Below are 15,868 nucleotides of genomic sequence, written 5' to 3'. Positions count from 1 at the left end.
TGCTCTTTCTCTTCCCGGTTTAAAGAGAAAGTATGTAATTCCAAATATTGAACTTGCAGACATCCTTCAAAAGAGGGAAAGTTGTCTGAGGATGAAATTGACAACCAAAGAAAAGCAAAGCTGGGAGGATACAGCTGAGAGAAAAAGAATCACATATCAATAACTTAAATATACTAATACAAAATTTAAATATATTTTCTTCCTTTTAAAAACAGTACATATGGTCTCCTCTTCTACCTCTACAAAAGTTTTAACGTATCTAATTCTTAACCCTCTGCCAAGGACTTACTGAAATTGTACAGAATTTTAGCTCCAGAGTGATAATTCTCCTCCTAGATATGTTTCATGTCCAACTGCTCATAATTTTCTTCTTTGTTCTTTTGTACCATATATTGGAAGAACTCCTCGGTCTAATCTTCTAGTTCATTCATTTAGTCATCTATTACAACCATGTTACTATTCAGCCTACTAAAGTTTTTAATTTCAGAAAATGCTTTTAATTTCCAAAAACTTTTTTGTTCTTATTTTTTTATAGCACCTCATTGCTATTTTGATGGAAACTTTATTTCCTAAAATCTTTGGGGATATTTTTGAATAACAAACATTATCTTTTTTCTACTATATTCAATTTGGGAGTTCCTGTCGTGGCACAGTGGAAACAAATCCTACTAGGAATCATGAGGTTTCAGGTTTGATCCCTGGCCTTGCTCAGTGGGTTAAGGATCTGGTGTTGCTGTGAGCTGTGGTGTAGGTTGCAGACACTGTGTGGCTGTGGCTGTGGCATAGGCTGGCAGCTGTAGCTCCAACTGGACCCCTAGCCTGGGAACCTCCATATGCGGCGGTGGCGGCCCTAAAAAGCAAAAACCAACCAACCAACCAACAAACAGCATATTCAATCTGTTTTCTCAAAGATTGATTCTTTTGTTTGCTCAGTTTGGTGTCCCTCTTTCATCCTCTTGATTTTCCTTAAATATTTAGAACCACTGCTTTATTATTTTATTTATTTATTTATTTATCTTTTGTCTTCTTAGGGTTGCACCTGAGACACATGGAGTTTCCCAGGCTAGAGGTCGAATTGGAGCTGTAGCCACTGGCCTATACCACAGCCACAGCAATGCCAGATCTGAGCTGCCACTGCGACCTACACCACAGCTCACTGCAATGCCAGATCCTTAGCCCACTGATCGAGACCAGGGATTGAACCTGCGTCCTCATGGATACTAGTTGGGTTAATTAACCACTGAGCCATGACAGAAACTCCAGGAACCACTGCTTTAGAATAGAAGAAAATTACTTCTCCCCACCATGAATGTGTAAGCTGATTACAGAGTTCTGGCCATCAAGAGTATCACACAGGGATGGAGGTAAGCAGCTGGGTGGGCACCTTTTGAAGAAAGAAGCTCCACTTTTACAGTGGCAACTAGACATTCCCTAAAGTATAACCCTAATTCTCTCTCTGGCCCTGAAGTCCAGGAGAGAGATGCAATCAATTTATACAAATATGTTCTAGTAGCTTAGCCTGTGAGTAAATACTATAATTGGCCTATTCTGATTAGTCCCAGTATAGCTAGCCTAAAGTTCAGCAATTAATTACTTTTTTGACTGAATGTTTGCCTCCCCACCCTCCGAATTCAAATGTTGAAATCCTAATCCCTATAGTGATGGTATTAAGAGGTGGGACCTTTGGGAGATGATGTGCCCTAATAACCGAAGGCCCTGACTGCTTGCCTGCCCCTTCCACAGTGTGAGGATGCAGCAAGATGCAGGAGGTCTGCAACTCAAAAGAAAGCCTTCACCAGAATCCAACCATGCTGGCACCCGGATCTGGACTCAGCCTCCAGAAGTGTTGAAAATAAATTTCTGTTGTTTATAAGCCATCCAGTCTATGGCATTTTGTTATAGCAACCAAAATGGAGTAAGACAACCAACTTCGACTTTTCAAAATCTCTGAACTTTGGGATTTTCCAGAATTGTGTTGGGAAAACTTACTTTTCTAGTGTTTCCCCTTTAAGCCTGTATTGGGCTGCAGATTTCTTCATCATGTAAAGTTTTGCCATCAAAACATATATGTTCCCATATGCTTTTCATTTTTCATCAAGTTCTCAATGTTTTTGATCTTCAAATGACACCTTCCCCAGCTTTCCAACACAATTAAGGATGTGTCCTTATCCTCCCATCTTCTTATTCTTTTTTTTTTTTTTTTTGTCTTTTTGTCATTTTGTTGTTGTTGTTGCTGCTATTTCTTGGGCCGCTCCCACGGCATATGGAGGTTCCCAGGCTAGGGGTTGAATCGGAGCTATAGCCACCGGCCTACGCCAGAGCCACAGCAATGCGGGATCCGAGCCGCGTCTGCAACCTACACCACAGCTCACGGCAACGCCGGATCGTTAACCCACTTAGCAAGGGCAGGGACCGAACCCGCAACCTCATGGTTCCTAGTCGGATTCATTAACCACTGCGCCACGACGGGAACTCCCCCATCTTCTTATTCTGTTATTCAACTAGATTTTATTACACAAATTAAACATCCTTTTTTTTTTTTTTTTTTTGTCTTTTTGCTATTTCTTGGGCTGCTTCCATGGCATATGGAGGTTCCCAGGCTAGTGGCTGAATCGGAGCTGTAGCCCCTGGCCTACGCCAGAGCCACAGCAATGCCAGATCCCAGCCGCATCTGCAACCTACACCACAGATCATGGCAACGCCAGATCGTTAACCCACTAAACAAGAGCAGGGAGCAAACCTGCAACCTCATGCTTCCTAGTTGGATTCGTTAACCACTGTGCCATGACGGGAACTCCCAAATTAAACATCCTTATACTAAACTTCTCAAATCATTCTGATGGATTTAAGTTGTCAAAGAAGTAATCTTCCCCAATTGTCCTCAAATTTCCTGTTAACACTACTCAAGTTAATTATGGCTATATTACTATTTTTTTTCCCCTTTCCATACTCTGTTCTTTGGAAGTAAGCACTAAATCTAGCCCATGTCAAGGAGAGGGGAATTAATCTCCATTTCCTGGAGGAGGGAGTATCTAAATACCCATTTTTTAGAAATCTTCTGTGTAGGAGACTTGTTTCTTCTTGCCCACTTATTCAATCACTTATTTATACCATTAAGGACCCAGGATATTTATTCTTTGGGTCAAAATCTAATGCTATAGTTATTTTACTCAAGTTGTTCAAGCTTTGGCCACTGGACACTTGCATCCTTTTTACATGCTCCTCACCTTCCCCCACCCCCACTGTTAAGTACTTCCTTACTTCTTGGTACTTGAAGATGCTCTCAGCTCACTGAGATATACACCCTATTGGTTCTGTTTCTCCGGAGAGTCTTGACTAATACAGTGGGTAATCAATGAGCGTGTTGATGATGAAGGAATGAGTGATGGGGTAAGGTGTGAGAATTTTTTTTTCTTTTCTTTCTTAGGGCCACACCTGCAGCGTATGGACATTCCCAGGCTAGGGGTGGAATAAGAGCTACAGCTGCCAGCCTACGCCATAGCCATAGCAACTCGGGATCTGAGCCACCAATGACCTATGACTTGGCTCTTGGCAACGCTGGATCCTTAACCCACAGAACAAGGCCAGAGATTGAACCCACGTCCTCATGGGTACTAGCTGGGTTCTTAACCCACTTAGCCACAATGGGAACTCCAACTGTGGGGAATTTTTTAAAGCCCCTAAAGTGATTCTGAGGCATAGCCACTGTCATCAGTAACACAGCTCCTCTCAAGCCCCCCATATTCTTTACCTCATATGAATGAACGAATGCTAGAGTGGGGTGGGACTAACCTTTGATATAAGACTGAGGATCAAATCCTGAAGTGGACATTTACTAGCTCTTTGGTTTTAAGATAACTATTCCTTGAAGCCTTAGCATCCTCACTTTTAAAACTGGGAGATTATCACAAACCCTTCAAAGAATTGTTATGAATTTACATGATCATATATTTAATAGATCAAGCAAAGTGTCTGGTACTGGCAAGAGCTGGTACTCTTCAGCTGCCTTTCTTCCATTTCCTCCCTAATTCTCTGGAAAGATGAAATTGGATCAAGTTCCTTAACTGGATCCCACATGTATCACAACAGACCTCTGTCTATAAATCTATTCATTCAGCCTACCAGAACATCCTAAAGCTAACCCTGCCTCTGGTGGAGAGGGATTCTATACTTGATTCTTCCCTCTTTAGCACTTTATTTCCTCCATACCCATTTCTCTCTTGCTTCCAACATACAAAGTTTCCTAATATTAAACAAGACTCTATTGCCTTTCCTAACATTCCATATTTTCCTCCTGTTCCTGTGAAACTTCTCACCTTTCCTTCACTAGCCAATCCCTCCTAAACCCATGGCAGTGTGCCTTCCGATTGCTCCTGCCAACTGAAACTGCTTTCTTAGAGGTCAGGGATTACCTTTCACCATATAAAAGGTTTTTTTCTCTGTCTTCTCTCTCTGCAGGATTTGAGGCTGATCTCCCCCCTTTCTTGAAATTCTCTCTCCCAGGTTGCCCTCCTCTTCTCCAGAGATGCATCATTTTTCTCTAACACAAACTGTTGTCTTTCTCTCACCTTGACCTCCCAGGCAGACGCTTTTTTCTATTTGCTTTTTCCCTACAATGTTTCAAATTGTTTCTGTGTAAAAGCTGTTATGTTTTTATAATAAAGCTACCTATTCAACACTGATATTGTTACAAATCTTAGGATAGGCAAAGCTCTCTTCAGAACCACTCATTTCAAAATCAGAGGAGTTCCAATCGAGGCTCCACTGTAACAAACCCAACCAGTATCCATGAGGACAAGGGTTCAATCCCTGGCCTCAGTCAGTGGGTTGGGAATCCAGTGTTGCCATGTTTTGTGGTGTTGGTCACAGACTCAGCTCAGATCTGGTGTTGCGGTGGCTGTGGTGTAGGCCAGCAGCTATAGCTGATTTGACCCTTAGCCTGGCAACTTCCATATGCTGCAGGTGTGGTCCTAAAAAGCAAAATAACAACAACAACAACAACAAAACAACGAACAGGTCTGTTGGCAACATGTTAAATGGCTTTGCCTCTTAAGAGATCTACTTCTAATTTCTTCATTTTATCAATGACACCAAAACTTCAATGCGGCTCTCAATCCAAAAATAATCTTCAGCTCTTCTCACTGAATCCTATCAACTTTTCCCCAAAATGTTCATTTCCTCATGCTTGTTTCTACCACCTTAAAAGATTCCTCATTTTACACGTATGTGGCTCTTAATAGCCTTTTGCTCCCAGTCTTTTCCCTATTCTTCAATGGTTTTATACTCGAATGTTTCAACTGTCTTTCCATTGTATTCCATCATGAGCCTCTCCTGCTCCAGAACCTACAGTAACATTTCCCAATATCTACTGCATCAAATCCAAACTTGTGGGTCCAAACTTTCAAGACTCCAGCTCACATTGCCTTCTTCACTGGTGGGGCTCATGCATCCACTCGCACATAGTACAACCCACACAAGAGCAGGGTTATACAGCCAATCATGTCAGCTACTTCTCCCTCTTCCCCAACTCAGACTCCTTATCAGCTAGAGTTTGTTTGTTTGTTTTTCCCTATATCTATGCTGTTTTTCCACTGACAAAACCTTTCCACTTTGCTCTGCTTATCCAAATCCTATTAATTCTTTAGAGCCCAGTGCAAACTTATACTCTTCTATAAAACCTTCCCTAATAGTTCCACTAAACCTTCTACCTTTGTTCTGGACTCTATCACTCTCACATCTTAGCAATCTTGTTATAGAAATATATCCTTTCTCTCACATATTATTAATTTTTCCTTCTCTGTTAGTGCTATATCAAAACATTATTCATATTTTTCCATTTAAAAGATTTTTCAAAATTTTTTATAATTTTGGGGGGTTTTGTTTGTTTGTTTTTGCTTTTTAGGGCCACACCTGCAGCATGTGGCGGTTCCCAGGCTACGGGTCCAGTCGGAGCTACAGATGCCGGCATATGTCACAGCCACAGCAACACAGGATCCAAGCTGCATCTGTGACCTACACCACAGCTCATGGCAATGCTCAATCCTTAACCCACTGAGTGAGACCAGGGATTGAACCCGCAACCCCATGGTTCCTAGTCAGATTTGTTTCCACTGGGCCACAAAGGGAGCTCCAGATTTAAGAAAAAAAATTTTTCTGACCTTGCCACAGCTTTTAGGCAATCCTATTCTTTTCTCCCTCCCAACCATCGGGCTCCCTAAACAAGCAGTTTATACTCATGGTCCTTTCTTCCTCACTTCCCATCCACTCTTCAAGTCCTTGTTACTTTTTATTCCTAAAACTGTTTACATCAAGCTCACCAAGAGATCGCCACACTGCCAGATCCTATGAACTCTGTAGGAAATATCTTGGTCTTGGTCTTCTGGCAACACCACCTCACTTTTCCTTTGGAGAGTTTCTCTGCCTCATTCCCAAAGTCTGACAGGGACATCAAACAATGGCTCACTTCTGGGGTAGGCTCAGGCTGACCAACAAGACACTGTGCACAAGGAGGTAAACTGGCTAAGGCTGAGTTAGCCCCACAGATCGATGTGATCCTAGAAGGTGCTTTCTCTGGTCTTCCCAAGGCTTCATTATTCCACCTTCCTTCACTTTGGTGAGCTTACCCAGGATCTATCCATAAATCCCCCTATTCTATTAGCCAAAGGCAATTTTTGTTGCTCATAAGCAATGAGAAATTGATCCTGCAAGTGGAGCAGAGGCATAAGTTACACTACAAATCTCTTTCCCTGTCCCCTCCACTACAGCTTCTGCTGTTTAAGATGTTATCATAACAACTGAACTTGAGTTGGAAGAGGTGAGTTTGGTCTCAAAATGGAGGGTCATGATCCAAAGGAACCAGTGCAATTGAGAAAACTGTTTATTGGTAGTCTGAGCATTGAAACTACAGAAGATAGTTTAAGAGAACATTTTGAGTAATGGAGCACACTTACAGATTGTATGGTGATGAGAGACCCCCCCAAAAAAACATTCCAGGGGCTTTGGTTTTATGACTGACTCCTGTGTTGAAGAGGTAGATGCAGCAATGTGTGCTCAACCACAAAAATTGACAGGCGTGTAGTGAAACCAAAAAGAGCTGTTTCTAGAGAGAACTCTGTAAAGCCTGCTGCCCATCTAAGAGTGAAGGAAATTTTTGTTGGCGATATTAAAGAAGATACAGAAGAATACCATTTGAGAGACTACTTTGAAAAGTATGGCAAGATTGAAACCATAGAAGTTATGGAAGACAGGCAGAGTGGGAAAAAGAGAGGGTTTGTTTTGTAATTTTTGATGATCATGATACAGTTGATAAAACTGTTATTCAGAAATACCACACTATAAATGGGCACAATTGTGAAGTGAAAAAGGCCCTTTCTAAACAAGAAATGCAGTCTGCCACATCACAGAGAGGTCATGGAGGTGGATCTAGCAACTTTATTGGTTGTGGATGAAACTCTGGAAGTGGTGGAGGCAACTTTGGCCATGGTGCAAACTTTGGTGGAAGAGGATGTTATGTTGGTGGAAGTGGTGGCAGCAGAGGTAGTTATGGAGGAGATGATGGTGGCAACTATGGTGGTGGTCCTGGTTATAGTAGGACCAGGATATGGTGGTGGTGGACCAGGATATGGAAATCAAGGTGGTGGATATGGTGGCAGTGGTGGAGGATATGATGGTTTCAATGAAGGAGGAAATTTTGGAGGTAACTGTGGTGGTGGTGAGAACTACAATGATTTTGGAAATTATAGTGGACAATAACAACCAAATTATGGACCCATGAAGGATGGCAGTTTTGGTGGAAGAAACTTGGGCAGTTCCTATGATGGTGGTTATGGATCTGGTGGGACAAGTGGTAGATATGGTAGCAGAAGATTCTAAAAACTCAGCAGAAAAGGGCTACAGTTCTTAGCAGGAGAGAGAGTGAGGAGTTGTCAGGAAAGCTGCAGGTTACTTTGAGACAGATATCCCAAATGCATTAGAGGAACTATAAAAATCTGCCACAGAAGGAACGATGATCCATGGTCAGAAAAGTTACTGCAGTTTAAACAAGAAACCCTTCTTGTTCAGGCCTGTCATGGTCACAGTTTCCAAAAGTGCAGCTACTGATTAATGCAATGTAGTGTCAATTAGATGTACATCCTGAGGTATTTTATCTGTTGTAGCTTATTCTTTTTTTTTCCTTTAATTAGAGACTTTATTTGCCTTTAACAAGGTTTTTCTTTTTCTTTTTTTCTTTTTTGTCTTTTTTTTCTTTTTAGGGACCCACCCACAGCATATGGAAGTTCTCAGGCTAGGGGTCTAATCATAGCCGCTGCTACCAGTCTACACCAGAGCCACAGTAACACCAGATCCAAGCCATGTCTGCAACCTACACCAGAGCTCACAGCAACGCTGGATCCTTAACCCACTGACCAAGGCCAGGGATCGAACCTGTGGTAGTGGTACCAGGAATAAAAAATTAAGGAAATTTTAACTTTTCAAAAAAATTATAATAGCTAAGTGAGAATGCTTTTGCCAAGGGACTCAATATGGCTTCATTCATTTGGAGGGAGGGCTGGCTGGGGCTCCTCATGCAGCCAGACAACAGACAAAAGAGAAGTTACATAGGTAGGAATTGGGAGACCCCTAGACACCTCTTTTTGCTAATACTAGTGGCAATATTACCAGACTCCTGCTGCACTACACAGACAAGATCTGCAAGGGCTCAGACCTCACAGGAATTGAAGTTTGCAAACCACATGTGTCTGACTCCAAAATCCATGCTCTTTAACATGCCACCTTCTACTGATGACAATCTACCTGCAGCTCCTTAAGGGAGAAAGGCCCTTTCGGAGTTCCCTAGTGGCTCAGTGGGTTAGGATGCAGTATTGTCACTGCTGTGGCTTGCATCACTGCTGTGGTGTGAGTTTAACCCTTAGCTCTGGAACTTCCACATGCCATGAGCATGACAAGAAAGAAAGAAAGAATGAAAGAAAGAAAAAAGATTCTCTCATTTCCATGCCTTTGTAGTGGTTACTTTTTTGGAATGCTTATATCAACTTCCCAACTAGGAATTCTTAATTGTCCTCTTCGAAAATTTCTCTGATCCCTAGAGGTTAGTCACAAACATCCTGACATAACATATACTTCACAATGTCTTAACATGAAATACACTCTATATGTTTATTCCTACTACATTGTAAGCATCTAAAAAGTAGAAACCACATCCTCCATATTGGTACCCTCAACAATTAGTACTGAGCATGGGAGTAATAAATGTCCATTGAAACAATACCTGCTCTTTCTTAACTTTCCACAGTATCAGTCACCACACATCAACTTTGAGTACTTATGTTTAAGTTACCTAATGAATATTATGCTCCATCCCTTTATTACCAGATAAAATGTTCTCCAATTCTTTCAATAAGTCTAAAAACTTAAGAATCAAATCCATGCCATTTACCACTTCTATACTCTTTTTAGCACCTAAGAGTATTGCACACATGGTAAACCCTCAATAAATACTGGATGAACTGAATTTAAAAAATAGTATTAGCACATTAATAGGAGCAACTTATCATGCCCTACTGATCTAATTAAAAGATCTGGCCTTCTGAAGTAGTACAATCGTACCCATATGAAAATTAAATGAGAAAAATAAAAATTATCTAATTGGACAGTCAACAGCTTTTCTCACACAGTTCCACAAATGTTTTATGGATAACAAGAGTTGACTTCAAGAGCTCAGAGTAAAAGATTCAAGGTATATATATCTCCACGGATATTGAAGGTATCTATCACAACCATAATTACTGACATTCCATTAATTCTTAAATTCATGGTAGCAGTATAAGACATAAAAATATTTAATAACAAAATCAATTAATGCCAAATCAACCTATGCTAAAGATGCATGTGGCTATCTTTGCATAACATATAACACAATAGTCATTTACTTGTTCAACAAACATTTTTGAGTGCCTACTAGTAACAAAAGCTATGTAAGGTCCCATAAATACAAATATGAAAAGAACACAGTTCCGGTGTTGATGGGGTTATAACTCCACAATGTTGTGATGGTATTTAAGAAAACAGGTTGACTTGTACTTTTTGGAGTTGCTCAACATGGGCACTCTGGGGGTAGCAGTCTCCTGGAGAAGGTGGATAAACACATACTAAATGGCAATGTGATAAGTGCTAAGAGAAATAAGAACAAGCTGTTATGGGACCAGAGAAGAGAAAATAATAACCTACTAAAGAAATCAGGAAAAGACACAGGAGAAAGTGACATCCATACATATATTCAATGTGAGTTAAGAAATGAAGAAGCTATCAAGACAGAAACGTCTGGGATGGAATCAAACCTGAAACTATAGTTGCAAGCAGAGTCCGGAAGGTTTCAAAGCAAACTCAAAGCAAGCTGTTGTAGAAGAGCAAAAAAATGAAATACTCCTTGCTACTGAGTTTGAGATTAATGAAACACATATGCTAAAGAAGTTAAACCATCACATGGTATAAGCATAAAGGGAGCCTTTTAAACAATATGGGGATTAAAAGTTCAAAGAGAGGCAATCACTAGGAGTTAGGGCTCTCCAGGAAAATCTTCATTAAATATTGCTGGGGAGAGGGAGCACAGATAGGAGCACCCATATGCTGAGACAGACCAATGTCATTAACAAAAGCAGCGATCTGAACTGTGTATCTGTGGGACCACAAGGAAGATCATGTTGGGAAGCAGTCGGGGGGAAAGCTGGATATATGAGTGAAAGTCCCATTTAGAAGTGGCAGGAACACAAGCCTAGCAGATTGGACCTTGTTCTAGACACACAGTAGTTCTCAACACAGACTGCTGAATAGAAACACCTGGGGAGCTTTTAAAAATATATCTGTGGGAGTTCCCGTCGTGGCACAGTGGTTAACGAATCTGACTAGGAACCATGAGATTGCAGGTTCGATCCCTGCCCTTGCTCAGTGGGCTAACGATCCGGCGTTGCCAGGAGCTGTGGTGTAGGTTGCAGATGTGGCTCGGATCCTGCGTTGCTGTGGCTCTGGCATAGGCTGGCAGCTACAGCTCCGATTCGACCCCTAGCCTGGGAACCTCCATATGCCGCGGGAGCAGCCCAAGAAATGGCAAAAAGACAAAAAAAAAAAAAAAAAAAAAAAGTATGGGGATGAAAAAGAAAAAAAAAAATCTGTGGCTGAATTCACCCCATATCAAAAGTAAGAGAATCTCTGGAGGGAGCAGCCTGAGCATTAAAATGTAAAAAGCGCATAAGATGATTCTACTATACAGTCCAGACTGAGAATGCTTGGGTTAAAGGATAGAAAGGCAAGGCATGATAGACAGGGTTAAGACCTATGCAGGATTTCAGATCCTGTTTATAAGCAACAATTTTGAGTTGATTGCCTATTGAAGCTTATCTTCTAACCTGAGTTAAACAATCTCAGTTTTCTTAGTGTTTCTTTTCCCTTGTCGACAATACTAAGCTTTGAAAACAGGAAAGCGGCCCATCAATTTCTCTTTCATGTTTCATTAACTGCACGGTCTACGACTTTGGAATATTATTTCCAAGATGTCCCAGAGACAACTCATTTAGCAAGTAATTATTTCAATCCTATGCTGCTCTAAGTCCATGCAATGTGGTGCTTTAATATTAAGGAATGTTCTAGGCAGCATCTATGTCTGGATTTTACAAAACTTTCTTTTAATGTGGAATATAAGACCTATGTATACAAAAGTTATATTGCTTAGACTAGAGCAAAATGTAAGATTAAGTATTCATTTTTTTACACTGCTCCTGAGACAGGATACTGTTCCTGGTTTCAGAAGTGCCATGATTACAAAGTATTTTGCTTATTTTGTAACAAATACTTTTAAAGTACTTCACAAATAAAGGGAAATAACAAATGTATCCAGCATGGCAACTCTGTACCATACTGTCCCGTGTAGGAGGAAAAAGTCATCAAGATGATTAGAGTGTTACAGCCTGTAACACTTCCTTCAAAGAGCAGGTTCGTTTGCTTGCTTGTTTTTCAAGAAGAGTCAATGGTACAAATCGGCTTCAGAATCCTTGTTGCTCAAGGAAGGGTTTATTCAAGAACTCTGTACATTGTTTATAAGTGAACAACTCTCTTTTTTATGCAAACTTAAGTTAATCCAAACTGTCTTGTTTTGTATGGTGTCACGTCAATACATCTACCTAATTGTAAAAATGGCATGAGAACATAAGTTGGAAGCTTCTATTGGGATCCCACATAGAGGTTTGAGCAGTCTCTTATTTCCAGATAAAGTTAATATATTCGAGGGACCATATCCCAGGGTAACTATAGTGGGGGCGAAGGGGGCAGTGAGAATTCGAGAACCCGACAATCACGATGTTAAAAAGAACAAGAGTCCACAAATATTTCCTCATAAATCTAGAACTAAATCTCAAGAGTTGGCCATTCGCTTGACCGCTCCTACTCAGAAAGGAAAAGAAAAGCTTCTAGAAAGAAGACGCAACTCTCGACATAGGGGTGAGAGTTAAAAAGCAAGTCACATGAGTCTGACCAGTGGGTCCGAAGGAAATTCGGAAGGCAAGGAAAGAGGGAATGAGGAGACAGGAAAAGGTGAAGGAGGCAGGCAAAGGCCATCCGGTGTGAACCTGGATGCCCAGCTCTTTATGCACCCGGGGCAGCGTGGAGCCTCCTTCGCCTCGCGCGCATCTGGGGGTCGCGCCGCAGCGCAAGCCCCTCACGGGCCCGGCACCAGGGGGCAGGGGAACCGGTAGGTCGGGGAGAAGAGGGGCGCGCGCACCTTCCGCGCTCGCGCCCCACAAGGCTCTGCACGCAGGGGTCCCCAGGAAGAAGGCACACTTTGCGCAGCCTTCGCCTCCGGGAGCAGGGAGGGGGTGGGTGGAGCAGAGCCCGGAGCCGCCCCCCGGAGCCGCCCCCGCTGCCCCGGCCTCCGCCCCCCGCCCCGGCTGTCAGCGGCCCCCTCCCGCAGTCACTCACCCGCGGGCTGCGTGGTCTCGGCCGCGGCGGCGGCGGCTGCGACCTCCGCCTGGGTCATGATCCCAAGCGGGTTCGGCAGGAGTGTCCGACCGCCCGGGCGAATCTCTCCGTCCGCGGCCGCCGCCTGCTCCTCTGGGGCTGGGGGAGCGCGGGCCCAAGCCCTCCTCTCCCCCCGCCCCGCCACCTCTTCCTGCGGCCACCGCCGCCGCTGCGAGCCCGAGCCCTCAAGGCCGGAGACCCGGCGGCAGCGCGGCCTCAACTTTCCCAGCCCCCCTCCCCCCGCCCCTCCCCGTCCCTCCCCACCCCTCCCGCGGCTGCCGCTCGACACGTGAACAGCCTACCCTGGATGCACTGCGGTCCCGCCCCTGCCACTCAGCCCACCAACCGGACCCCGGGGAGGCTGCAGTGGTAGCCAATCAGAACCCGAAACGCCGTTGCGCTATGCTAGAGGGCGGGAGGAGGTGGAGGGAAAACTGAAGAGCGAACGGGCTTCGGGCCGCCCAATGAGGAGGACCGGGCTGAGGGGCGGGGGGCGGGAGGTGTACAAGTTGGGTTGAAGGGACAGGAAATATTCTTAAGGGTAGAGTGATGAGCAGGACGGAAAGCCAGTAGGTGAATGGGAAAGAGGTGGGCCTGGTTCCTTAAAGGGGACGCCTTGAGAACCTAGAAAAGGGTGTTTTAAGAAACTTCTTTGTATATCCTGTTCTCTGGTCTGCTTTCCACGTCTTTAGTAGGAGTTTGGAAGAGGAAAAACTGACAAGGAAGAGGGCAAGGAAGGCTTGCAAGGACGATTAGAGAGCTTCTCTTAGCCTGGAGAACAGGAAGGCGGAATGTGTTGCCTCGTAACCGGAGGTGGGGAAGAAAGAAGAGAATGCAGACGTCTCCGACAGCCTTTTCACTGGAAGATTGTTGTCGACCTGACACTACTCAGATTTGTTGGCTGTGGTTATCTGTCATTTTTCATTTGCCACAAAGACAGATTCCTGCGAACCGTGTTCAGAAATGTCCCGAGGGCCTTCTAGCTGGGGGAAGAGAGTATGTGGCGTTAAGAGATGGGGTTTGGAAGTTCAAGCTTGTGTTCCTAGAGACCTAGATCTGGGAGGTAGAGCCGCAGGTGTTAGAATGGAGACCTGAGGGTCCTCATGGGTTTGGGATCCCGGAACCGTGATCACAACTCCCTTTTCCTGGTGTCATTTGATACTTCATAACCCCTCCTCTCCCGAAACAGGTGTCCTCCACCTAGTGGTGGCGAAAGATTTCCACGTGTTACCACCACCAGATTTGGAAATGTCCCAGATCTTTACTAGTCCAGGGGCTAGACCAGGTAATTTCTAGAAGGTGCATACAGAGCATATGGCATAGTGAGCCTGTGTACAGAGGAAGCTGACCTTGTACTGGGGGAAACTGTGAAGTTAAATAGTAACTGCATATTACGTCTGTACAGCATTTGAAAAGCTATGATGAAACAGAAGGTCGTTAGTGTTACTTATAAGTGATGGCACTATAAACAGTCTGGAAATTTTCTTTACATCTTGCATCTCAGCATATGACCTTCTAATTAACCTCTGAATGCATTTGGCACACTCAAAGCTGCAGAGTGAGAAAGACCCTAGGGTTTGGAGCCTGATAGTAATGCTAATATAGCATCTCCAAGAAATTGAATAGTATTAGCATGTCTAGCTGTAGGAAATAATTTCCACCGTGATCAGAGTATAAGGTATTCTGGAGTTCCCGTCATGGCTCAGTGGTTAACGAACCCGCCTAGTATCCATGATGGGCTGGATCCCTGGCCTTGCTCAGTGGGTTAAGGATCCAGCGTTGCCCTGAGCTGTGGTGTAAGTCCCAGACGCTGCTCGGATCCCGCGTTGCTGTGGCTCTGGCATAGGACGGCAGCCACAGCTCCGATTAGACCCCTAGCCTGGGAACGTCCATATGCCGTGGGTGAGGCCCCAGAAAAGACAAAAAAAAAAAAAAAAAAAAAAAAAAAAAAAATATATATATATATATATATATATATATATGGTATTCTGGCTTAAAAGTTATTCTGGTTAGTAAATATCATATCTAGGGGATGTATGATTTTTCTAAACAACTAGAATGCCTTGAGCTAAAGTAAAATAACACATATAGTTTTGATGGTTCAGAAAACAGACTTTGAGTTTCTTTGGAACACTATTGAAAACGTATGTTAATACCTTTCACACACAATTTAGAGGTATTAAATAAATTTCTATTTGATAAAGGTATGAGGGGGAGGGATAAATAGAGAATTCGGGATTAACGGATACACACTACTATATATAAAATAAACAACAGGAGTCTACTAAATAGCACTCAATATCTGGTAATAATAATAATGGAAAAGATTCTGAAATATATATACATATGAGAATCATTTTGCTGTACATCTGAAACATTATAAATTAACTATACTTCAATTAAAATTAAAATTAAAAAATAAAACGATGGAGTTCCTGCTGTGGCCCAAAGGGTTCTGTGGCATCCGTAGTGGTGGGATACAGGTTTGATCACTAGCCTGGCATGGTGAGTTTAAGGATTCACCGTTGCTCCAGCTGCAGCAAAGATTGAGACTGCAGGGATCTGATCCCTGGCCCCGGAGCTCCATATGTGGTGGTGGCATGGGGGGGAAGGGGGAATGTTAAAAAATAAGAAAAAAGAAAACAACAACAGAAAGGTCTGGATGTTAGCTTTTAAAATTCATCTTCATTCCTTACTGAAACCCAAATTCCAACCATACATAGATCTTTTCATTGACTTTGCCTATTCGACATTGGTTTACTGCTCTAGATATGAGAGAATGTTATCAAATAATCGCACCAGGCCCATTTTGGACTAGCTGACTAATGATAAAATATGGTGGCCAAGTGAAACTTGTCTCCCT

At 43.0% G+C, this 15,868-nt stretch overlaps 1 protein-coding gene and 1 pseudogene across 7 annotated transcripts in view; one reads left to right on the top strand and one right to left on the bottom strand.

Annotated features, from left to right (window-relative positions):
• Nucleotides 1–13,255, bottom strand: part of USF3 (upstream transcription factor family member 3) — a 56,881-nt gene extending 43,626 nt beyond the window's left edge. For 6 of the 7 annotated variants that reach the window (XM_084986784.1, XM_013982422.3, XM_005670202.4 and 3 more), the window contains exon 1: nucleotides 12,967–13,255. The gene's annotated coding sequence lies outside the window, so the exon portion shown is untranslated. 7 annotated transcript variants of the gene reach the window in all.
• Nucleotides 6,949–8,018, top strand: LOC102160382 (heterogeneous nuclear ribonucleoprotein A3 pseudogene; annotated as a pseudogene).
• Nucleotides 13,256–15,868: the final 2,613 nt, after the last annotated feature.

This window comes from Sus scrofa, chromosome 13 (genome assembly GCF_054392235.1).
Source record: "Sus scrofa isolate SSC_HxYL_T2T_F1_AM1 chromosome 13, Sscrofa_HxYL_maternal_Yorkshire_Landrace_v2.0, whole genome shotgun sequence".
NCBI classification, from domain to species: domain Eukaryota; kingdom Metazoa; phylum Chordata; class Mammalia; order Artiodactyla; family Suidae; genus Sus; species Sus scrofa.
This window is presented reverse-complemented; position numbering and strand designations above follow the sequence as displayed.